This window comes from Lepidochelys kempii, chromosome 9 (assembly GCF_965140265.1).
Source record: "Lepidochelys kempii isolate rLepKem1 chromosome 9, rLepKem1.hap2, whole genome shotgun sequence".
NCBI lineage: Eukaryota > Metazoa > Chordata > Testudines > Cheloniidae > Lepidochelys > Lepidochelys kempii.
In genome coordinates this window covers 96,485,693-96,512,360 of record NC_133264.1, presented here as the reverse complement: position 1 = coordinate 96,512,360, position 26,668 = coordinate 96,485,693, and the positions used below count along the sequence as shown (strand labels likewise).

Here is a 26,668-nt window from a genome sequence, read left to right as displayed (position 1 = left end):
GCTAACCAGGCAAGCCAGTCGTACATCGGAGGAGGGCATTCATTGCAAATTCATTGTACTCTGAATGGAAAGGCATGTAGTAACTTCTCCTAGTGCCTCCTTAACTTTGAGTCAGGGATCTCCTCTCTGCACAGAGCTCTTCCCAACCTTTAGTTTGCCCTGAAACCTCTTCAGACTGGCTTCTCTTACTGCCTAACAGTTCACCCAGTACAAGACAAAAGCCTCTCTAGTCACGTTGAAAGGCCCAATCATGTCCTCATATGCTCACTAGCACCCCCGTTACGTCTTCCAGGTTCTGATTTCCTTCTTCTACCACTCTCCTACTTCCCAGAACGCTGTTCCTCTGTCAAACAGTAGCCACAATGGTCCACTTTGGGACTAACCCTCACATTCTAAATTTCTCTTTGAACAAAAACACCGTGTATAACATCATATACACAAAGTTTGAGAATATCATTACCCTCACACGCTATACCTCACCAATACTGAAAGGCAGCCTCATTCCTCCACTGCCTTAACACAGAAAGTGTTAATTGTCTTGGCTCAAATAGGAACAGATAAGCAGCCGTGCAATTCATTAAATGGATGTGAAAAGTTATATCGGGGTAAAAAAAAATACCATGAGAAAGTGAATATCTTGCCAACACACTGGACAACAAAGGACCCCAACCTTGGACTCTATGATCCAAAAGGTTAGGTTTTGGCCTTAAATTTAAAAAATCGTGGCTGCAAAATGTCACCCACAAAACCGAAAGCTTGACTAAATCCAGTCTAGAAATTTAACTCTTTACTTGGTGTACAATTTTGTGCATGCAAGCATTTAATCATGGGGTGGGAGGGCGGAATCCAAATTTACACTTGCAAACCTATGTCCAATTTGGATAGCTGGACTGCTAACCATCCAGTGAGTACATGAAAATACTATTGTGCATACCATCATCTCTGGGCACACAGAGATCATGTGTCTATGCAAACACTGGAAATAAAAAATGTAGATGCTCCTTTTGAAAACTTGGCTCTAGACAAATCCAGATAGTATTGGTTTGCACAGAGAGTGAAAAATTGCATGTAGCCAACTTGTAAATAATTTGAATTGGCAGTCATTTGAGTCGGTGATCAGTCAGAATTGTGTTGGCAAAGTGGAGCAAAGGAAATGCTGAAAGAGATTTGGCCAAGGCCAACATAGCCTTGTAGTTGTCTGTGACTGAGTGACAAATGTTTTGTGACTGCAGGGGATGGGATTGATGAGGAGGTTAGAGAACAGATAAATATTTTAAATCCGTTACGACCCCACAAGCCTTTCCACACACTGGACAACAAAGGACCCCAACCTTGGACTCTGTGAAATTTCAGATTTAAACAACTGAAATCATGAAATTTATTATTTTCAAAATCCTATGACCGTGAGATTGACCAAAATGGATCATGAATTTGGTAGGACCCTCACCATCAAGAGTCAGAATCCCCCACCAGGTGAGACAAAAGCCAGCTTCCCCCAGCCATGCCTGAAAGGACCACACTGAAACCTGTGTCTCAATTAGTTTTTTGAGTTTCACACATTAATAGAATCCGACTAAGCTCTTCAGTTTCAGCACAGTATCTAGATTAAGTGTCTATTGTGTGGGGTAAAGGAGAGGCAGTTGCTAGGGAGAACATTTTAAACATCTGTGTGTGAACAGAATGGAGGGAGTACAGAGGGGCAGAACTGGGTCCTTTCACCGAATCTTGGCTGTTTATTTGGAAAATGCCTTTTTCTTTCAAACAAACAAAAAAAACAACAGTAAAATTAAAGGAAGAGGATCACAGCTGTGATTTTCAAATGGATATAAGGGAGTGGGCTCTGCACACCCAGTGATTTTCAGTAAGTGGTGGACACCTGACTACCTTGGGCCCCTTTGAGAATCCCAGCCCACATGATTAATATGAAGTAGTCAGAAGACAAGAAATGCAAATCGTTAAGGTTGCACAGAAACTTAATATGGTCACATTGTACACAGGATTGGATTATGCCCCCAGATCCAGTTTTGCCCTTAGGTACACCGGCCCAATTGCCTTGAAGTCAGGTGCAGATGTACATGCATTGATCCTCACAGCAGAATTATTCAAAAAGCTATAAACATGTGAAAAGAGTGGGATGTAACAGACATCTCAATGGAATTTTACCAATCAACTGATGCAACAGAATGTTCCCGTTTAATCCAAATTCATGTCAGCTTCTGAAATCTAGTCCTGACCGACGAGGCTCTGAATATTTTTAAGGCCTCCCTTCCATATTCCTTGAAAATGGAGAACAGAAAGCAATGTTGCACTAAGGAACTATAGGAATACAAGGTCCTCTGGCTTTGGTCTGGTGACTTTTCCAAGCAGTACCTCAGCAATTTCTCCTTACCCATGAGCAAAATAACTTTTTGTTATAAAACACACCTTTTACCTGTGAAAGAGATTTCCCTATTTACTTCCTTTAGTTGCCCTAGAGGTCTTCCAGTAGTGTCCAGGTAGCAGCCTGCAGCTTTCAGTAAACACAACTGTTATCCAAAGTGCCTGAAGCATTAGTCAGAATATGTATACACCGCTGCAACATTGCTTAGCATAGAGCCTAAAGAAACAATGAGGGGTGGGAAAGTGTTTATGTACAGCATGGAAGCTGTGCTTATGCCAAATTCACAATACACTAAAGTCTGAAATAAAGATAGCATAGTATATTATTTACATCTCTGCAGATTTAGTATCATTTATCCGCAATATTAGCAGGCTTGCCCGCTTTTCTTTGCTTCTCTTGCTTGGTAACCACTGCTTCATAGTCTTAAACTGTCAACAATTTACTTATTTCAAATTTCCATAGCATTTAACTCCCATTAAGAACCATTTATTTTATATAAAATGTTTTGGAATGTGCATAGAATAGGGTTTGAAATATTCATCAGACACCTACTAGCAACCAGCAGAGTAAACCTGCTACTCAAAAGTAGGTTTCAGAGTAACAGCCGTGTTAGTCTGTATTCGCAAAAAGAAAAGGAGGACTTGTGGCACCTTAGAGACTAACCAATTTATTTGAGCATAAGCTTTCGTGAGCTACAGCTCACTTCATCGGATGCATACTGTGGAAACTGCAGAAGACATTATATACACAGAGACCATGAAACAATACCTCCTCCCACCCCACTCTCCTGCTGGTAATAGCTTATTTAAAGTGATCACTCTCCTTACAATGTGTGTGATAATCAAGTTGGGCCATTTCCAGCACAAATCCAGGTTTTCTCACCCTCCACCCCCCCCCCCCCCGCCCCCCACAAACTCACTCTCCTGCTGGCAATAGTTGATATCGGCTATGATTAAGTTAATCCAATGGCTCTCAAACAGTTGAGCCAGAAGCTTATTTACCATATACTACAGCCTACAAGCTCTATGGGATTTCGACAATAGATTACAGGCACCTTGATGGTGGGAGATGCTGGAATCAGCCACTTGGAGTATGTCTGTTCAGGTACCTTCTTCTATAGGAGCTAGGAATTCTAATTCTTACTTCTCTTGTACTTAGGGTGACCAGATAGCAAGTGTGAAAATCAGGACGGGGGTGGGGGGTAATAAGGGCCTGTATAAGAAAAAGCCCCAAATATTGGGACTGTCCGTATAAAATCGGGACATCTGGTCACCCTACTTGTATGATTGATCAGTTTCTGCATCATTCAAGGCTGAATATAGCTTGGCTATTCTTCCTTTAGTTCTGCCTATTTGTCTAAACCTTCTTAATTCATTTTCATTTTTAATTAACTGTTTCATATTACATCTTCCTTACCGTTAGGACAAGCTGTTACAATTAATCATCCACTTACAGGATTCACTGTAGTGCATTTTTTTTTTAAACAAAACACTTGTTGCAATAGTTAGCCAAAACATAATGAAAACTGTGCATCCATGAAATTAAACTGAACAGAAAATTAATTTTCAAAGGCTTAGTTTCTGAAAAGATTATTGCTCCTAAAACTTTTTGGTCAATTTTCTTAATGTTGCTAAAATATAAATTAGAATGCTAAAATAAATAACAATGTCAGAGTCTGGTGTAGGAATACAACGATCAATAACTAAATTCCAATTAACTTAACTCTGAACTGGTGAACACTAGTCAATACCTAAGGGGGAAATAAAAAACAAATTAACCATTTTATTCAATAATTTTCAGGTTATCCAGGGCATGTACAGTCAAATTCACAGCTCCAGCTAAGAGTATTTTGCTGCTGCTAGAATGTGAAGAAAGCAAATACTGGGTGAAAACTATTGCAGGAAAAAAATGAATATTTATGGTCTGTTGATGGGAACCTGACTGACAAGTGAATGTGGAAGAGAGAGATAAAAAAGGGAATATAAGATTGCCTTTTATTTGCACCCTGTACATTTAGTACACACACCAACATTTCCCGATAACCATGTTGTTACCTTGTCAGATTTTGTGGTGGGTTTTTTTTTGCTTTTTTGTTTTTTTTAACTACTTGCAACTAAACAAATTTTGGCTTTTACATACACCAGTCCAGTGCCATTTATAGAACACAGATGACAGGCTGCATATGATATTTTCCTAACAGAGGCATCTGCCTCCTTGACAGTGGCAGCTATAATCACATTGGTGAAACTGACTCTGCTTCTGTGACAAGCGTAAGATGTTGGAGAACATCAGTGGGGCGCCTCGTCCCCCGGGTGCTCTTCTCTTAAGAAATTTAGCAGGATTTCACAGGAGACGGAGACGACTTGCTGTGCTGTGCTGCCTGTGACAAAGAGGGCCGAAATGCTGGGGTTGATGAGGTTTCTACTGAATAATTTGTCTTTAAAAAACAACAAACAAACAAAGGTCATGGCAACAACAACAAATTACCAGCATAGATTTCCTTGAAACAACTATTCTAAAATTACCACAGCTGGCTGGAATAATCTTCATTGCTTCTTGAACTCCTAAAAGATCTAAGATCGAGAGAGGCAGGAATCTATCTGCCCCATTCTTTCATGCTCTCCTGTCTCTAATCAGTATTAAAGAACAGCTTTGCATTGGGAGTGGAACACAGGGAGAGCATGTTTGCAACTCCACCCTGTTATGGAGTGCTGCATTCCCTCCCCCCCACATCTTTGCCACCCCCATATGCCAGTCCAGCTGCATGGGCTCTTCCTCCTCCCCACAGGTCTCTGTGTAGGGGTAAATTTCACCCACCTGAGTGCAGGGACTGCAACTGCACCTGACCCTCACATGGGCCATGCAAAAGGGGTGGGAGAAGGCAACGTACACAAACCCTTCTGCCAACTTTCCTCCCCATGTCCCCCTTTGAGAGCTAGGTACTATCTGGCCATGAGTGAGTACATCATCCCCAAGTCCCTAGGCTCAGATGTGCAGCTCAGAAGCAGGGAGCAGGGCTAACTTGCCATGTTTGTTAATTAAAGGCAGGACTTGCAGCATGTCTAGAATTATAAAGAAGAGCAGAAGTCCCCCACCTAGAGGGAGTATAAGTGACTCACTTCCCACCTTCCAAAAGAGATGATCATGTTCTGAGAAACATCTTCAGGTGACCTGAATCCTCAGTCACCAACAAAAGCACCCTGGGCAAGTGACTTGCTGCCTAGCATACTGACAGTACCCTAAGGCTTTCCTCCCTCCATTCTGATTAAGTCCTGCTTTTTAAATTATGGATCAGATGTTCTGCATTCGCGGATCAAATTAATTTCTTTATTTTAGGCAGATCAAGGTGTTACTGCCAATTTTGATACAGGCTGTTTGAGGATGGAAAGAGCTACAAAATGAACCTTTCTGAAAGCAGGTTTCCCCCTTAGCCCCACAACTTAAGTTTTCTTGGCAGATGTCAGTGAAAGTGTCAGAATTTTTTGAAGTATTTCTAACAGATAGATTATCCGCACTAGAATATAAAAAAAATAATTAGGGCTTTGGAACTAGATTCACATTCATTGATTGCTCTGTATCATCATTAGAATAAATGTTTCACCAGCACCTACCAGGGGAATTTTTCCTGAGGAAGGAGACAGACTTTTAATTGATTGTGTAGTGCCTCATGGTGATTAATTATGAGCCTGCAAAAGCTCCACTGTCAAAGCCAAACAGAAAATGTGTGAAATATTTGTAACAAAATACAAAACATGAAATTCAAGGGTTTTTTAAAAATAAAAATAGGTCTAAATACAACCAAACTAAATACATTTCCTGGGGTTTGGGGATGGGGGGGGGGGAGATCATAAAATGACTTTTGAATCAAAAGCAGTTAAAATTCCCCTTTTTGCAATTTTAAAATGCAACAAGAGTGATAGCAAAAATGCTGTTCAACATAAATAGAATTGATAAATGGGCTGATAAGGAGAAAGGCTTGTGCAGTCCACAGACAAGCGAAGACATGCATTAAATTTGCTAATATGAATTCTGATCCAATACTGCTAGTCCTAGACACCACAGAAACCAATGAGCACATACACACGCTCTGACAAGCCTTTATGTCTGTTGATTTACATCACCTACTACAATATGTTCCAATGGGCAAAAGATGCATCATATCTTTAAACAAAATTCACCCTCTGTGCCAACGCTAACAAAAAACAGATGTTTGGTTAGCTATGTGCTATTTAATTTATTTAACCTCCACAATAACAGAAGAATGAACATTTGGAGAATCCTCTGGCTACTCTTGTTAAGGAGGATGCAGTGAGGATGAAAGCATTGCCAGCCACACAGCAGCAGTGATGTATCTCAAGCCTAAGGTTTAGTTTCAGCCTAAACTTGCTTATGAACCAATCTGAGCAAAATTCAGAATTTCCCTCCTCCAGGAAGTTCTGACATTTCAGCATTTATTTTCCTCCCAAATCAGGAGGAAAAGTTATAATTTCACAGTTGCTCGCAGAATGTAAATTCTGAAAAACATAGATGTGGAAATGTCAAAATATTTCATTTGGATCAAAAATGTCAAAATGTTTTAACATTTCCAAGTCAAAATGTTTCCTTTTGGTTAACTGACCTGACCTGAAATGCTTCATTTTGAGTCAGTCCAATATTAAACTGCATTTTCCCATAGCGGTGCATGGTCTCATGGAGGTTATAGTTTGGGAACTTAATGCCCCCATTTTCCCCTATGGCCAAGCTTCCTGCCCCAACAACATTTGCCATAATACACCCAGAGTCCTGTGACTCACAATGCGCCACAAAGCCTGGGCAGTGGGAACTTCAGATTGCATTGTGGGAGATGTTGTCCTCTGGGGAACCGGGCCCAGAGGAGAGAATCAGGGCCCAAACTCCAACTCCAACAAAGCAATGAGGCCTGCGCTACATTTGTTCAAATGCTTCATACAAGTCCTATTAAAATTAAAAAGGAAATAGGGAGACTTAATCTAAAACAATTGCACAAACTATGGGTCCAGAACTGGCACATTAGTGATTTGGACTTATTTTCACATCCACCTGCTGCTATCGGACTGCTTTATTGTTAGAGGGGATGGTGCAGACTGATGTGAAATTGATTCACATTCCAGTATATCATGGTATCTTACTATATTGTAAATAGGTTGTTGCTTAACAGATAACAAACTTCCTCCTAAATCATTAATTCAGAAATATAATGAGGTTAACACAGCTGCATTAAATCATTAAACCAATCTGATGGAAACGGTGCTCTCGTTAACACATCCACCATCAGTATTGCTTTGAAGGTTGTGCTGCTGCTTTTGTCACACAGTATCAGACAAGACCTGCAGTGCCTGATGCTTGCACTGTCTGGGGAAAAAAACCAGCCTCACAAAATAAGGAGATAGAAAGCCTTGATTCTTCCAGGACTTGAAAACATTTGTCCAAAAGAACATTAAAACATGTTTTTTCTTCTTCTATCTTTGCTCACAGAGACAAAGGTTATTCCAACAGATAATGAGAAATTCTGTTCAGACACAAATTGTTCTGGAAACAAGAGTTGCGTGGGATGTCAATTCATAAGCAAACAGATGAAATTGATAAACTATCTTGTATACTGCCTGACAAAGACAGTTTAAAAGCATAGGCAGGAGAATATATAGGAAAGAAATTACAGATGTGTTGCATTCTAAATACTAAACAATACTAAACAACTGTGACGTTGGAGCAAGGTCCAGACCACTTGTCACTGTAAAAAAAAGGATGGAGAGGAGGATTATGCTACTCTGAGGTGAAAAGAAAAATCTTTCAGTGTTTATCAGGACAGCATTTAGCCTTTAAGTGGAAAAACTTTACATGTGTTCCAGTCATTGGCTTTTGAATAATTAAATCCAGTTCTTGAAACAGATGAATGCATCCCTGTAGCCAGAGATGAAGCATGAGGCCTTGAGCAAAACCAAGCACTGTGTTTTCCTTCCGAGAAGGCATGTTCACTCAGCACAAAAGAACTTGCATTTTCCTAAGATACCTTATGTTTAAAAGCAAAACTTCCCAGCTAACAAACAGGAAGGGAGGAGGGGGATATTAACCGGCCTTTCTGCACAATAATCTGAAAATCAGTCTGTTCCATATTCCAGAAAAGGGAAACAACTCTATATCTGCCCATTGTTTGCTGCGCTAACATCTGTCTAAGGTAATTGTTCGTTAAAGATTAGGTTCATGGAGTGCACATTTAGCAGCATTTGATGAAGTTGCATGAGCTCTACTTTTGCCAAGATTGTAACTGACTGATGTGCCATAAGGCAGGACTGTGCCCTCGCTTTGAAGCTTTCCTTAGAAATTAATTGAAAAATCAGCACGGGAATGAAAAGATTTGCAAACACAAGACATTTTTCTAACTTCAGGCCATTACGTTTCTTGTGACTATGCCATGTGCAGTCTGGCTCAGCATCTCCCTTTTGTATCACCTCCTTTCTAAAGCTTCTTCCCAAGGGTTCACCTTCTAACCTCTTAATCATTTTAGCATCCCCTTTTCTGAACTCTCTGCACTTTATCAATGTCCTTTCCTTACTTGGCTGCTACAGTTTGACCACGCTCCTGTTTACTTGGAGTATTAATGAGTCTGTGCAATGAGGAGTCATTGAGTCCCTGCCCTTACAGAAGTTGCCATAGTACACAGATTCCAGAATAGTGTTCACACAACTCTGATTGCTCACGGTTTACTTTCTTATCACCTCAAAATCTATTTCTGCACTTAGGGTCAGCCCAGCTTGGTATGAACAGGGTCCGAACACACACAATTTAGCACAGGCAACAAGATTTGTTTTCTTTAAACTCTGCCCATGTCCTCTTCACAACAGTTACCACAACAACAGTATCCCCTAATCCAGAGGTTCTCAACCTTTCTTTCGGAGCCTCGCCTCGCCTCCCCCTCATGCTATCAAAACTCCACCTGGGCCACAACAACTGGTTTTTCTGTATATGAAAGTGAGGGGCAGCAATAGGGTTGCCAACTTTCTAATTCCAGAAAACCAAACACTCTTGCCCCGCCCACTGCCCCACCCCTTCCCTGAGGCCCCTCCCACTCCCCACCCTTTCCCAAGGCCCTGCCCCCACTCACTTCATCCACTCCCCTCCCTCTGTCACTTGCTCTTCCCCACCCTCTCTCACGTGCTCATTTTCCCTGCGCGGCCCAAACAGGAATATTTATTGTTTTGACGGATGCATTATGCGAAGTTCAGGTTTTATTTGTTATAGGACGCTAGAGCTGGCAGAAAAATAGTCAAAGAGGGTAATTTAAAAAAAAAATGAAATTTCACAAAGGTTTTCATGATTTCCCTGCCCTCTTCCCATTTTTTGTAACCAGCTCCATGGTTTTTGTTCACTAAAGTTATTGTAATTTTAGGTATGGAATGAGGACCACACATTATCACAGCTGCAAAGGGTCCATTAAAGGCCCACTCCTGATGCCCAAATACAAATCCTTAGAGCACCACCACAGAAATGCACACCTGTCCAGATACCTATATAAATAAATCTGTAGAAACGGACTCCCACACTTACATGCAGATACACACGTGTATTCATGTGTACACATCGAGCATGTGCTAACACTTCTGCTTCCACATTATTTAATATTACAATTGTTGTTTAGTGCCTAGAGACCCCAGCTAAGATCAGGGGTTCTTGAAGCTAAGTTGCTCAGGCTTTGGCGTCAGACCCAGGTGGCAGGGCTCGGGGCCCCAGGCTTCATCACTGTGCAGCATGGCTTTGGCTTTCTGCCCTGGGCCCCAGGGCTATTACTGGCCCTGCTTGGCAGACAGACCCCCCTGAAATCTTGCTCATGGCCCCCCACGGGGCCTGGACCCCTGGTTGAGAACTGATGCCCTAATCACATGCCTTGCTAGATGTTTATCACTATTCTGCTGCATAGACAGGAAGAAACTCACTCCATGCCGCTCCATTGTAAAGCTCTCTGTTAAAGCAATTTTCCGCTTTATGATAGAAGACGCCTGTGTCGCTCATGATCGCCTTTATTATGACAATCTCTTTGTAATATGCAAACCGACTGAGACAGAGTTATGATGGGAGATGTATCATAAAATTTACAAAACCAGTTCAAAGCGAACTCTAGGAATCACTCAGTAAAACAGCCGTTTGAACACAATAGCGCTTCGGTGGCAGTGTTTCTATAATGCCGCAGTAAACAAATCAATACAAGCAGCATCTCTTCAGTGCTCTTGAAAGCCAAGCCAGATGCTCAGGTGCCCCCAGATAAATGCTCTTGGTGCACCTGTAAGGGTGGGGGTGGCCAGTGGTGGTTTTCTGCAGGCTTTCACCTTGCCGATCCTCAGAGTAGACAGAGGCTGGTTCAATCCCAGTACCCGTCAGAGCCACCTTAGGGCTGTTTTAACTTGCACAATCAGGAATGGCCCCCTCGGCACTGTTCCAGGATCACTGCTGGACAGGAGCAAGTGGCACAGAGACAGCTAACCCAACTTTACACTACATGAGAGAAATTCCCAGCTTTCCCTCCCTCCCCGCACCCAGCCCTTCTGTGAGAGTGTGACGCAAATGTTACAGAGTGGAGGTTAAGATGTAGGCCTCCATATTTAAATCATCTTCTCAAGACCAGTTCTCACAGTAAATGTATTCCCAAAATCGAATACCCTATGTTTACTGAAGCCACGTGGAGTATTCTATAGGAAAAAGTCAAATTCAAATTCCCCAAATATAAGCTCTAAAACATACCCAATTTTTTAAAATCTATTCTTATTTTACAAACACTCTGTTAATGAGCTGGTCACTTTCCCTTCACACTCAACAAACATTGATGGTTCCAATTTGGTTTATAGAGACTTAAAGAAACCCAACAGAATCCCTACAGAGTTTACTAAATTATAATATTCCTTTCTAAAGAATTCCAGTTCCTGTCAATCAAAATTGTGACTATATCCTAGTTCAAAATCTTTTTCTTTGTCCAATGAAACTTGTGTAATTCAGAATAGTTGATTGCTTTTGTTTTCATACCAAGTATCCTGGGGGTAGCCGTGTTAGTCTGTATCCACAAAAACAACGAGGAGTCTGGTGGCACCTTAAAGACTAAGGGATTTATTTGGGCATAAGCATTCCTGGGTAAAAAACCCACTTCTTCAGATGCATGTGGGTTTTTTACCCACGAACACTTATGCCCAAATAAATCTGTTAGTCTTTAAGGTCCCACCGGACTCCTCGTTGTTTTTGTTTGCATAGAGTCACTGCAGGTCAAAGCATTAAGTAAAAGCAACAGAGAGTATTGAAAATATACTTTGGTACATCATCTTAGTAAAGCCTTGGCATAGTGTCAAACAACAACAAAACCATTAGCACCTTATTCTTTTGAGATCAGCAAGTGGAACAATGATAAAACATTTTAGGATTCTAGATTTCACGCTGTATACGGAATAAAACCACTTTCTACTGCAGTTGGTTGCTACCACGGATGCTGTATATAAATATTAGCAAGGGAGGTAACCTCTGGAGGGTCCAACTCCTAAAGTACTTCCCTAAAACTGCAAGTATTTCATAAAATAAAACAAAAAACATATTCTAAAATGATTTTAACAAGTGTGTGAGGTTACATCATGTGCCATGAAGACACAGGATGATATGATGTGTTGAAAGAATCTAGAAATGGGCCCATATGTTAATTGTTCTTTCAACCTAAACAATTCAGTTTGTACCAGTCCATTTGTCTCCAACTTTTGCTGACTTTTAAAAGCAATTTTATGTAACAGACTGAGTTGGATTTTTGTTACCTTGTGTGGGGCAGAAGGGGGGAATTTTAAATAGTTGGATGCCAAGTAATGTTATTGTAGAAATTTAGAAATAATCAGAATGATTAACTATGACTACATTAATGCATCCGATGAAGTGAGCTGTAGCTCACGAAAGCTTATGCTCAAATAAATTGGTTAGTCTCTAAGGTGCCACAAGTACTCCTTTTCTTTTTGCGAATACAGACTAACACAGCTGCTACTCTGAAATAGGACTACATTAATTATTCTTCTTCTTCTTATTATTATTAAAGAAAGGAAAAGGAAACATTAAACAAAACAAGACAAATACAAGTGATAAATTGGTGGCTTCTGTTACAATCTCATCTGACTCTCTCTGTCTCTCTGAAGACTTTAACAGAGATTACAACCTTGCGTTGTGATGCATTATGCATTTAGTACATTGCGTTGTTCACAGCATTACTGTGAATTTGGTTTAGTATCTTATTAGTTACTTAAATAATTTTGCCTACACACAAACAGTTTCAGGGCAAGTGGATCATGTTGGTTACTAATAAATAACAAAACAGTTTGTAATTGGAGAAGGTAAGCAATCTTAACTAAATCCTATGAAACTGAAGAAAATATTTAAATTAGTTATTTAGAAGAAGCCATGCAAGGAGCAGTCTTCAGCCAGGCCAATTAACCAATATTAAGAATCTTAAATACAATTAAATTCCATTATTTCTCTGTTTACCAATGTTTAGCCCCTCTCTTCTCCCCAGTAACATATGGTCTAACCATCTGGTGATTAACAGGAGAAATGTAGTAACCTATGTTACAACAGCATTTTCATATCTCAATAAAATCACCACAAAGGTTTAAATCTAATCTGTTGGCAGTGTTTAGTTAACTTCCTCTCACCAATCCATGTTGAAGTTTTGGGAAGGTTTTCTTCTTGAGACCTTTCTGTTTTTCTTGTCTGCGGCAGCTTGCTTGTAGAGACAGATGGGATGAGCTTTGGAGTGCTTCCTGTCTAAACAAAGTAGCGGGGTGGGTGGGTGTTGGCGGGAGTGCTCACTTCAGAGTCTTTTATACCTTCCTCCTTCCTATTTTCATGAAATTATAAGAAAACACACCTCTTTCAGGCTTGTCTAGATTCAAGTCGGTTGCTATCATTCTGTCATTGGGTCCATGACTCCTCTTTAGGATCCTCTTCATCTTATTAATATGTAGTTCATTAACTAATATGCGACATTTCCTGAATTGCCTTTGTCTGTCTTGTGGCAGGAAAGTATGAGAGTTAAAACTAGCTTTGGAAGTTCTTTTTACTCAGTCCATTCTCTGAGCTGTTTTTTCAATTTCATCAGAGTTTGACAGGAAATGAAATTCTGTTTTCAAAAAATTCAAATGCTCCTGTTCTTTATTTAAAAGATTCTAATTCTCAAAACAGTCTTAAAAATTAAACAACTTTCCAAAGTGCTTAAGTTGTTGATTCTACATGACAATTTTTTGGAGCAATAATTTTTCTTGTCTTCCTGAGCTGGGCAAGGTTTTGCTTATGCACTGCCAGTACATAACTAATTCCATACTAATATAAATATTCTATACAGAAATGGTTTCTTACATCAGTTTAGTTTAGCAAGGTCATTGGAGTCCATGTTGGTACAAAAAGCATTTTACAATTTACATAGCAATGAGATTATGAGCTATATTAGGAGCATTACTTTTAGCTACTGTATTTGCAAGTCTGCATTTTACAGCAGTGTTTGTCATTTCAACGTTTAAGAAATAAAAGTTCAAACTATTTCCAACTACACACATTTCCCTCTGAAGTTTAAGAGCACAAACAGGCTTTCTTGCAAGAGGATGGGGATTGGCAGAGCCCACTTTCCTTGATTAATTGCTCTGATAACATACCCTACATTTCTTTCACAATCACACCTTTTTCTAAAACATGAATGGTTTTTTATTCTTGATGTTTGCTTGTCCTGGGATATTTAGCTGACATCCTTTCGTCTACAAAAGATGGTGGGAATTGCAGCCTATGATGTAGATGGTTTGCAATATCTCATGTGACTGAACAGTCCAAGCCGAGAACTGCATGATCTTTGGCTGTTGTTGCAAATGTATGTATCTTGGTTGAGAGCTGCTTGCTTCCTATGAGATCTTTTCTCTTCAAGCTGTAGGAGCCAGCTCCTGTCATGGACTTTGATGACCTGATGGAGATGATGGCGCCACTTGTTACAATCATTTGCCAAAATTTCCCATTGGTCAGGATCAATTCCAAATTCCTTCACATCTCGCTTGCATGTGTCTTTATAGCAAAGCTTAGGATGCTCTGTTGTTCTTGTTCCCTCTGATAGTTCCCCGTATAGCATGTCCTTGGGTATGTGTCCATCTTCCTACCTGCTCAGATGGCCCAGCCAGCACAGTCGTCTTTGCTTGAGAAGGGCTGTCACACTTCGTAAATTGGGATAGAGAAGCAGAAACTTTTTGGAATTAGAATCATAGAATATCAGGGTTGGAAGGGACCTCAGGAGGTCATCTAGTCCAACCCCCTGCTCAAAGCAGGACCGATCCCCAACTAAATCATCCCAGCCAGGGCTTTGTCAAGCCTGACCTTAAAAACTTCTAAGGAAGGAGATTCCACCACCTCCCTAGTGGGAGTGCCTACTGGGCATGCCAGTGTTTCACCACCCTCATAGTGAAAAAGTTTTTCCTAATATCCAACCTAAATCTCCCTCACTGCAACTTGAGACCATTACTCCTTGTTCTGTCATCTGCTACCATTGAGAACAGTATAGCGCCATCCTCTTTGGAACTCCCTTTCAGGTAGTTGAAAGCAGCTATCAAATCCCCCCTCATTCTTCTCTTCTGAAGACTAAACATCCCCAGTTCCCTCAGCCTATCCTCATAAGTCATGTGTTCCAGTCCCCGAATCATTTTTGTTGCCCTCCGCTGGACTCTTTCCAATTTTTCCACATCCTTCTTGTAGTGTGGGGCCCAAAACTGGACACGGTACTCCAGATGAGGCCTCACCAGTGTCGAATAGAGGGGAACGATCACATCCCTCGATCTGCTGGCAATGCCCCTAATTTTACATCCCAAAATGCCATTGGCCTTCTTGGCAACAAGGGCACACTGTTGACTCATATCCAGCTTCTCGTCCACTGTCACCCCTAAGTCCTTTTCTGCAGAACTGCTGCCGAGCCTTTCAGTCCCTAGTCTGTAGCGGTACATTGGATTCTTCCGTCCTAAGTGCAGGACTCTGCACTTGTCCTTGTTGAACCTCATCAGATTTCTTTTGGCCCAATCCTCCAATTTGTCTAGGTCCCTCTGTATCCTATCCCTACCCTCCAGTGTATCTACCTCTCCTCCCAGTTTAGTGTCATCTGCAAACTTGCTGAGGGTGCAATCCACACCATCCTCCAGGTCATTTATGAAGATATTGAACAAAACCGGCCCCAGAACCGACCCCTGGGGCACTCCACTTGATACCAGCTGCCAACTAGACATGGAGCCATTGATCACTACCCGTTGAGCCCAACAATCTAGCCAGCTTTCTATCCACCTTATAATCCATTCATCCAGCCCATACTTCTTTAACTTGCTGGCAAGAATACTGTGGGAGACCGTGTCAAAAGCTTTGCTAAAGTCAAGGAACAACACGTCCACTGCTTTCCCCTCATCCACAGAGCCAGTTATCTCATCATAGAAGGCAATTAGATTAGTCAGGCATGACTTTCCCTTGGTGAATCCATGCTGACTGTTCCTAATCACTTTCCTCTCCTCTAAGTGCTTCAGAATTGATTCCTTGAGGACCTGCTCCATGATTTTTCCAGGGACTGAGATGAGGCTGACTGGCCTGTAGTTCCCAGGATCCTCCTTCTTCCCTTTTTTAAAGATGGGCACTACATTAGCCTTTTTCCAGTCATCTGGGACCTCCCCCAATCGCCATGAGTTTTCAAAGATAATGGCCAATGGCTCTGCAATCACATCTGCCAATGCAACGCAACGCATCCGGCCCCATGGACTTGTGCACGTCCAGCTTTTCTAAATGGTCCCAAACCACTTCTTTCTCCACAGAGGGCTGGTCACCTTCTCCCCATGCTGTGCTGCCCAGTGCAGTAGTCTGGGAGCTGTCCTTGTTCGTGAAGACAGAGGCAAAAAAAAAGCATTGAGTACATTAGCTTTTTCCACATCCTCTGTCACTAGGTTGCCTCCCTCATTTAGTAAGAGACCCACACTTTCCTTGACTTTCTTCTTGATGCTAACATACTTAAAGAAACCCTTCTTGTTACTCTTAACATCTCTTGCTAGCTGCAACTCCAGGTGTGATTTGGCCTTCCTGATTTCACTCCTGCATGCCCGAGCAATATTTTTTTACTCTTCCCTGGTCATTTGTCCAATCTTCCACTTCTTGTAAGCTTCTTTTTTGTATTTAAAAGCAGCAAGGATTTCACTGTGAAGCCAAGCTGGTCGCCTGCCATATTTACTATTCTTTCTACACATCGGGATGGTTTGTCCCTGTAACCTCAACAGGGATTCTTTAAAATTAGTTTTATTATCTTTTACATTTTGTAACATAACTAGCTAAAAATATGCATTGCTATTTCCAGTAAAGGCACAAACAAGTTTGCACTAACTTAATAAAAGTCACAATAATTTTATTAATATCTTTTCATCAATACAGAGGTCTCTCCTCTACACTTAGAGTACAGGCATCTGTACTACGGGAGGCTGTTGAGAGAGAACCAGGGACATAGGAAGCAGGCCTCAAAGGGAGGGACCCAACGAGGAGGTGTCTGTTAAGCCAAACAATGCTGCCACGCACAGATTTAAATTCTAAAATTGCCTTCATGGGACAAGATGTAACCTCACACACTTATCTCCTGGGACTCACCATGACATCATCCTGCTCCTGAAAGGTATCCTGTCCAGACCAGGCCAGACACCACCACTAACTTCAGCTAAATCCTGAGCACCACCTAGAATCTGAGACTTGGTTTCCTGTTCTTGCCGTCTCCCTGGTGTCTCCTTTTCCTTCCACAACTTATGTTCTCCTTTTCCTACCTCTTCCATTTTGCCCCTATCCAATAAGAGTCTGGCTTAGCAAGCTAAAATAACTCCATCTCTTGCAACAGTGCTGTGACCAGTGAGGCAGCTAAAAGCAATGCCCGAGACAACCCAGTGTGAAAGCGTGCCAGGTCTCCGAGTGGCTGATGAGACACTGAGCTGTGGACATGTTTCTCCAGCAGTGAGATTGCAAGCGAGAGTCAGCACCAGAGGCAGAAGCTGCAGGCTCCTTGTAGATTTTAACTTGATCTGCTAACCTAAGCTAAAAGCTGCATTACTGCATCTTCACTGCCGTGATGCTGCATAACTGACCTACGGCCAGTCACAAACGATTATGCCACTGTGAGACAACTGCAACAAATCTTGTACAAAGTATATTACGTAAGATGTCAATGGAAAAGTTATGATATGCTAAATAAGATTACCCTGTTTAAATCCATGTACCATCGCTATATCTTAAGTTAGGAGTATTGGCTCTATATTTGTATCTCAAATGTGTTTGTTCCTGGAATAACACAGTTTACCGTTTAAATGGCCCACCTTGATTTTCATACACATTGTGAGGAGAGCGGTCACTTTGGATAAGCTATTACCAGCAGGAGAGTGAGTTTGTGTGTGTGGTTTTTGGAAGGGGGGGTGAGAAAACCTGGATTTGTGCTGGAAATGGCCCAACTTGATTATCATACACATTGTAAAGAGAGGTTATGCATCCGATGAAGTGAGCTGTAGCTCACAAAAGCTTATGCTCAAATAAATTGGTTAGTCTCTAAGGTGCCACAAGTCCTCCTTTTCTTATTGTAAAGAGAGTGGTCACTTTGGATGGGCTATTACCAGCAGGAGAGTGAGTTTGTGTGTGTGTGTGGGGGGGGGGGGCGGAGGGTGAGAAAACCTGGATTTGTCCTGGAAATGTCCCAACTTGATTATCATACACATTGTAAGGAGAGTGATCACTTTAGATAAGCTATTACCAGCAGGAGAGTGGGGTGGGAGGAGGTATTGTTTCATGGTCTCTGTGTATATGTCTTCTGCAGTTTCCACAGTATGCATCCGATGAAGTGAGCTGTAGCTCACGAAAGCTTATGCTCAAATAAATTGGTTAGTCTCTAAGGTGCCACAAGTACTCCTTTTCTTTTTACAGTTTACATCCAGTCTAGCCAGCACATTGTGAATGGACTGTTGAAGTTTGATGGCCCATTAAGGACACTTCGCTCTAACAAACAATGGGCTATAGAAGAAACTCATTCCTCCCAGATGGCTTTCCTGCAGATGCCTCAGCCTCCAAGGGGCCATGAGTCATCAAGCCATGTAAGGACATGTGATATGCTCATGTGACCCTGGACTGCACCTTGTGCCAGTAACTTTCCACAAACTGGGCTCTGAGCTTTGTTGGAAAGAGAACATTTCCAGGCACATGGAAAAGGATATAAAAGACCCCTGCGGTGACTCTATTTTGCCTCAGCATATTAAGCTCCAGACTGAGGACCTTCCAATCTTTCAGAAGTGACCAGAGAGTCTTTACAAGCCAGTCTACACCATCACTGCTACAAACCTGATATAAGAACATTGCAATTATTGTATGTATATGATCCATTAATCACTTTAACACTTCTTTTCTTTTATTAATAAAGCTTTAGATTTTAGTTACTAAAGGATTGGCAGCAGCATGATTATTGGGTAAGATCTGAGTTATATATATTGACCCGGTTATATGACTGATCTCTTGAGATTAGAAGGACACTAGACGTGATGAAATTACTTTTCAATAACCACGGAGTCCAGTGTCTGGGTGGTAAGATAAGGGCTGGAATGCCTAAAGAGGCTGCATCTCTGATTGCGTTAACCAGTGTGGTGAGATAGATGTTTACTTTTGTTACTGGCTTGGTATATCTAATGATAGAATAGCCACCAGTTTGGGGTAAGCCTGTCCTATTCTCAGCAGTGTGTCCTGAATCTGGTATTCTCAGCTGTGACTAGGGTGACCAGACAGCAAATGTGAAAAATCAGGACAGGGGGAAAGGGGATAATAGGAGCCTATATTAGAAAAAGACCCAAAAATTGAGACTGTCCCTATAAAATCGAGACATCTGGTCACCCTAGCTGTGACCCACTGAGGCAGGGTGACAACTGCTATTTTAAGATGAGTTGGCCAACTCGGGTTAGGTAACCCGAGTTAACACACCTTTTCTTTGCAGTGTAGACACAACTTAAAAGACTGACCAATAGGGAGTTTCCTTATAAAACCCCTCTATAGCTAAAGGAAAGGGAATAAAGACCATTGTTCAAATGAAAGCCTTACTTTACATTTCAAATGCTTCATCCGTTTCCCTCTTTTTTTATATAGTCAATAAAAATTTAAATGTGGTGATTACAATGGGAGTTATCCAACAACAACTTGACACAAAACCCTGGACTACACACAATTGTATTTAACACTAACAGTGAACAAGGATTTTGTTAACATCTTATCTCTTGGTGGGCCTGAGACACCCCCCTTATGAACACAATACTCCTTTTCAGGATTGTATGCACTTCATGGACATTAGGAGGGGCAGGAAGAGAGAAATTTCATGTGAAATGGAAAATGAAAACCAAGTAAGAGAAAAACCTCATTCAGATCCTCAGTTTGTCCTACAAATCAGCTGAAAGCTCAAAACTTCTCAGCAAATGAATGATGCTCTGGCAGATTTACAGAGAGGCACACAAAACCCCCCAGAACCCTGAATCTGAACTCCTTAAAATCTGAACTTCTTAGATCTGAACCCACCCCTACAATTCTGGTTCCATGAAAGACCCAGAATTGGAAGGGGCTTATTTCTAGTTTAAGATTAAGCCAAAATAGTGGAAATCATGGCTGAGCAGTGGAACTTGTGAGAATATGTCCATTTGGGCCTAAGGTCCATTCTGTCTTGTCTCCAGATTCTGCTTAAATGTAATGCAGATTCGCTGGCAATGGGCACTATGTATGAAATCTCTTGCTTCATTATCACTGCAGTTAGAGGCCCAGACACTGAATTTTTCACTCAGGCTAAACTCCCTTTCAGAGCTCAAGAGAGCAAGGGGTTCAGTTACTGAAGAAAACAAATATTCAAACGGACAATTCCTTCTTCTTACGCTGCTGCCTCCTCCTCTATCCCCTTCTTACAATCTTAACTTCTGACATCACAATTGGTTGCTATAGCATTTGGAAACTGTCAGAATAATTAAATACAAGACTGTAACCTTTTGCAAGGTGAAGAAGGGAAAGCAGATAGAGCGCAGTAGTAAAAACAGCTTTGAAATAAACAAACCCATCTCCAAACAGACTTTGGACCTCATCGTCGGATACCCGATTTTAAAAGGCAAAGGAGACTCTTTAAAAACTAGAGAACACAGTGGGCAGAAAGTTCGCAGTCCAAGATATGATAAACCAAGACCGTTCGTTAAGAGTTAGAATTGTTTTATACTATTTTCAAGTCAATGTGTCTTAACTCCATTCAAAGGGCACTTAAGGCAAAAAGGCAATATTGCACTTCTAGATGCAGGACCATTCCCCGATCTCCCTTACTCAGCAGCAAGAGTGAAGAAATTAGCACTGCTCTGAATCACACGTTACGGATGGAGTGCCATTAGACTCCTGAAAGGTTGATTATTGAGTATTACATTCATTTAAAAAAAAAGTAATGAAGCTCACTGTGTTTGACCCAAAGTCTCTCACATGAACCACTTTATAAAAATCCTTTTCTGTGGCAATTTTTTAATAGAAATAATAAAGGCCTACAATTACCAACTCCTTAATGACAACGTGAGTTATCACATTATTGTTTCGAAGCAATGGGATTGCTAAGAGACGCAATCTTAATGTGAACAAGCTGTAATAGAACACAATTAAAAGGATTAAATTTACACGGGTGTAAGAACTAGAGCTGTCTGGCTGTTCTCTGTAGTTAGCCATTATAAGTAGAGCAGTGATCCACCTAAACTCATTGGTCTCAGCGCAGTTCTCCCCTCCAGTTCACCTTCTTTCCCATTCTCCCCTCAGGGGGAGGAGTTCCAGACCTTGTGCTGGGAAAAGGTAGAGTGGCCTGGGAGACCCTGCTAAAATCTAGAGCTCCAAAGGAAACCAGATTGCATTGTCACAGATCTCAGAGCAGTAGGGAAGAGGGCCAGCCACTTCCCCCCCAGCTTGGCAGCATGGCATCCTCATAAACCATGCTGACATCTTCCCTGGGACCTGAGGCTAGCGTGCCAAGTGAGACAGCTGCTCCTTGGCTACACTTGTGCTCACAAAATACCTGCCAGTACAGATGTTCAATCGTGCAACATGGCTACAGAAGGAAGGCCAGGGAGAAGGAGGGATTATGCCACAGAGCTGCTGATCCTGTTCCGCCAACTTTAACTACTCCGGCTTGGATGGAGAAGAGCAATGGACCCCTTGTTTCCATGCTAATTCTTTAAGACACTCAGAGCACAACTGAGAGGAACTGGAAGACTAGGAAGTAAGTACTGAGGCTCACTCTGCCACCTCTAGGCCACTGGTTCGTGTCCAGAACAGACTGAACTAGAGCAGCAAATCATTCTTAAACAGCTGAGAGCTGGCAGGGCAGCGTGGGAAGCTCATGACTTCTCAGTTCCCTTTCTATAGATAAATAAAGGACTTAGATCTTTACATCCTTCACAATACCAAACAATTCCCAAACGTACAGAAAGCCACAGAGAACCTAGCGTGCATTCAGTGTTTGGCACAAGTGCCTAGGAAGATTGCACAAGTTGATATAATGTGATTTTGCTTCCCCCCTGACCCCCCACCACCCTTAAAAGAATCTGTGCACAAATAAAAGCCTCATAAGTAGGAAACACTTTGTGGAGCCGCATGCCCATAATAAGAATTAATGGAGCCATCTGCTTCTCATCCATGCACATTTCATGCACATTTCAGACCTAAGGTACACATACGATATATGTCATTGCTTCCAATCTGACAGAACATATTCGTCTCGATTCACTCCAGTGGGAAAATGAGGCACACAAACTGCTGCCCTGCTGTTGCAGGAGAGCTACCCCAGCAGAGGCATTTATCCCAGGGACCCCAGCCACCACCACCACAGCCACCTTCCACCGCTCTCAGCTCCCTATGAGCCCTACTGGCAAAAGATCCCTGGGTAATACATTGTGAAAGTCTGCTTTGTTCCCTAGCCTTGCCCCTTGCTCCAGGCAGCTCCAGGCCAGCACTTTGTGCCTCTGTGAAGCCATTGCAAGCAGATTTTCAACCATGAGAACCCACAGCCAAGGGATATGCTTGCAGAATGCACTGATCTAAGATAGTCGCATTGCTGGGCTTCCTACTGGCTTTCTCACCATTCAAAAGTAGATTTAAGAAACAGTGGCCTTTTTCCCTAGGTGATGTATGGGGCTATCTAGTTCTGCCTGCCAACTTTCCCTGTATTGCTTCAGCAAAAACTGCACAGAGGTGAAAGCCCAGCAATCCAGCCCTCTGAGACCGACTTGCTTCTCTACACCAGCTTTTCGGTGATATGGATACAAATAAGGCAGGAAAATAATGTCCGCTTTTCCTCAACAGGCCGAGAACAGACTTCTCTCCCAGGTATTTCATCACCCACTCAAAAGGGCCTGAAGTTACGCTAAAACATGATTTATAGTATCATATCCACATAGCTATACTCACACCTGTATCATACTTGAAAGGTGACAATGACTAATATGTATATTTATAAAGTGCTCAAAGTTCCATCTGTGGTAATAAATATCCACAAAGTGCCCTTTTGAGCCGACTCTTGAATTGAGGTAAATTAGACATAGTGGCTGGCCTTTCATGTCATAAGTTTCCCATTGAAAATTCTACCACTAAAGAGAGTTCTCTTATCTCCAAGTCATACTATTTGGGTGCATCCCACCTCAACTTAAGAGGATTGCACTGTGTTTTCAATTAAATGTCCCCTACTGTTCCTGAAAGCTCTTCAGCTTTACCATGTGTTCAATTAGCATCTAATCAAAAGAAAAAGGGAAATCTGAAGTAATTAGCAGTGCTTTGGTCTAACCAACCACTACAATCTTGAGTTCTCATTATCAAGTTACAAAAGTTACATCTGTTACCTGAAAATGCTGCTACAACCAGAAGAAGTCCTAACAAAAGACTCAAAAGAGACTTCATACGTGAGTCAGGGAGGAGATTCTTGGAGACTCCTCAAGACTAGTTAAAATTCTGCAACCATATTAAAAGAGGATTGGGATGATTTCCCTGTCTCCTATTGGAAAAAACTTCTGCTACCTCATCCCTGCCAGAACTGGCTTATCCCTGGGGTTTATATAATTAGTTCTGAAGAGCAAAATGTTCTGCCTTCAGAAGGGAACAGGGTGCATTAAATGGCACATATTTTCAAAAAAACCTCCAGGGAGATCTGCTATCCCTGCATTCCCCACATAAAACAACTTCACCTCTTCCCTCACCTTGCCCCAGCTGAAATGATAAGAAGCTGAACACGGTCCTATATTTTCCAGATACTTTAAAAAATAAAAATAAAAAATAAAGCAGAAATATTTCCAACAACATGCTGTGCTCAGTCTAAGTTTGTCTGCTCTCTGGTGTTACCCTTTGAGAAAACAGGATTTCTTTAAGGAGGAAGACAAAAACGATAGGTGTCTAGTCCCTCACCTTTTCTCTCTGCAGACACACACCTGTGTAATACACATTATTTATCCTAGGTTATGGGGAAATTTTTCATGTTCAAATATTGGCACTGTAGTTGTGGGATATGAGTATTTTTCCTTTATCCACAGCTGAAACTGTGTGTGCTTTACCAAGGGGCTATCCATTTCTAGAAGTACCTGTAAGTAATATGCATTTCACAATTTGCAAAACTTTGTGACCCAGAGAATTTACAAATCTCAATGTCTGTCAGGTGAAATATACCATCTTCCTAATGCTTAACTATATTCAATTCCTATGACACATCTCTACATTGTTATGCAGGCTTCTGCATTAGGGGTGTACAAGCAAACCTATTACCACCACCATAGAATACCCAGTGCACCACCTTTGTGTTTTGATCCTCTCTGAAATGTGTCACATTAGCTGAAAAAAACAAAAACAATCACAAAACCATAACTGCATTGCTTTCCAACCATTGGTCTGCGTTATACAGGAGGTCAGACCACAATGATCACAATGGTCCCTTCTGGCCTTGGATTAACATGATTACATCTCAACTTCTCACCTTGGCTACCACCATCAAACCTAAAGAGTACTGTTTGGGTTTTTTTTTCTGCAGGTGGTATTCTGCATGGGACATGAATACAAATGTGTATGCAAACACACCTGCACACTCAGATGTCCCTACCCTTTGTGCATAAATAGGAAGGGTACAAAGAAAAGTGTAACTTACATATTTGTGCACACACATCAAAATGAAACTGGTAGGTTTAATGTCAGGCCATCTGCCAGACTTACTGACAGCATTCCCTTAAGAGACAAGGACTAGAGGCTTCTGTGAGGACTATTTAGTTAAAACAGAAATGAATTTTGTCAGAGGCCTTTACAAACTTGGCAGCCAACGCTTAAGAGTCCAAGCTCCTGTTGAGATATTTCAGATCATCTAGCTGAAATTGTGGTCAAGGGCAAACATGAGTTTCAGGAAAGAAAGGAAAATATCACCCATCACTGACTTGGAGGAACTCTTTAGAGCTACAACGGGAATTTTAAAACAAAAAGCGGCGGGGTAGAAGATTGTAAACTATCCACAGGACACCGCCTTGTTCATTGCTCCTCTCATCACTAGGGACTGAAATACTGATTAACTCATCCTTACAGATCAGATGTACAGTTACAAACTTTCAGAGGCATGAGCTACAGAAGAGATGTGCCCATGTATCTGAAACCTGCCAAAGTGCAGAACAGTCCACAGCTGCAACAGCTTGTATTTTTTTAAAATCCAGAGTTGGCACTTCAATACAGACATACCATGTATATGAGGCAACACTGGATCTGTGTTTTCCCCCACACATACTTGGTACCTTAGGCAGCGCTTGAAGCAGCTAAGGAAGCAGTGGCTAGACATAGGACGCGGACAGCAGGGTGTTGTGTCTAGAACACATTCGTGCTGTGTCGGGTTGGTATTTTGTAAATGTGAAAAGAATATGGGGTAATACTGTGGAGTATAACATTGCTAACACACTACTTTTTCCTGTATAACAGCTGGACTTATACTAAGTCATGTAGAACTGGTTAACAGGACGTGACGAGCAGCAGTTAACAATCAAGCATAAAAGGGAACTTTTCCCACAGTGAAATTTCAATATATTCTTCTTTACCAAAAAATATAGATGAAACCCATAACCATTTGTTGGAGTCTCTACACAGGAAGGGATGCTACCATCTAGAGCTAGTTAAATTGTTCACTCAATAGGATTTAGCCTTTTCATAAACTGATCGGGAATTTTATGAATTGTTTGACAAAGTATTTTTAACTAACCTATTTGGGCCCCTGGGTTTTCATGAACAGTTTGCTACAAGGGCTCCTTTGAATATTTGGAATTCAGTCAGTGTAATTAGTCACAGAGGTCACATGGTATGGTTTCTGATCCCTGATTGGATGACCTTACTATTATAAAACAGAAACGGGACCATTAGAGAGTTAAAACCCTGGTGGAGAGTTTGGAGACATTTTCGCAAGACACACAGGAGATAAGGCTGCCTACAAAATTTGAGGATGTATTCAATAATTCCTGTCCTCTTTCACACAGGGAAGAGCATTATTAGCTTGGATACAAACATAGACCACAGATTTTAAATTAGCTGAATTCTTTCCTGATGAAAGAGAGAGAAAGGTGTAAGCCGGAACCATTGCATATTTAAAAGTCTTTACATTCATTTTTCTCATGTTACATCCCCACCATGTAACTAAATGTGTACACAGGGTGGTCAGGCAAGCATTCTGTCACGTAGACCAATATGTACTGGCTAGCATATATATCATATGAATAGCATGTATTATCTGCACCATACACACATTGGGAGACATTAAGCACAAACTGTGTAGCAGTTATAGTCTAAATTGGCCTATATCTTTACTGTAATCCTATTCTCTTATGCCAAGTATCCCATAACACCTTGCATTTGCTCAAGTAAGCTTTGGCATAAGCCGATAGGAAGCTTGTCAAAAATCAAGAAACTTTTGCTCTGTGTTTTAGTACAAGTTAGGGAAGTACCTTCATGTACCAGTACATGAAATGCTAGTATCCAAAAACAAAGGTAAGGAAGGAACAGAACAAGTTAGGGAACTGGGATAAATGGGTTGGATTTTAGCGACACATGGAGACGTGTAACTTATTTATATGATGATTTTACAATACCAGCGGATATGTGTAACTTTGGGAGCACACCTTCTGCATAAAGTGAATGTAACATCACTGCACGAGATGCTTCCCAGAGACTGGTATCATAGAAAAACATTTCCCCTAT

At 41.4% G+C, this 26,668-nt stretch overlaps 1 protein-coding gene across 9 annotated transcripts in view; it reads right to left on the bottom strand.

Annotated features, from left to right (window-relative positions):
* The window catches only part of FGF13 (fibroblast growth factor 13), a 384,330-nt gene that overhangs the window by 178,275 nt on the left and 179,387 nt on the right, over positions 1-26,668 (bottom strand). Inside the window, exon 1 of one of the 9 annotated variants that reach the window (XM_073358432.1) lies at positions 13,060-13,084. The exons of the other annotated variants lie outside the window; for them this stretch is intronic. The gene's annotated coding sequence lies outside the window, so the exon portion shown is untranslated. Of the gene's footprint in view, positions 1-13,059; positions 13,085-26,668 lie in introns of those variants that run through there. 9 annotated transcript variants of the gene reach the window in all.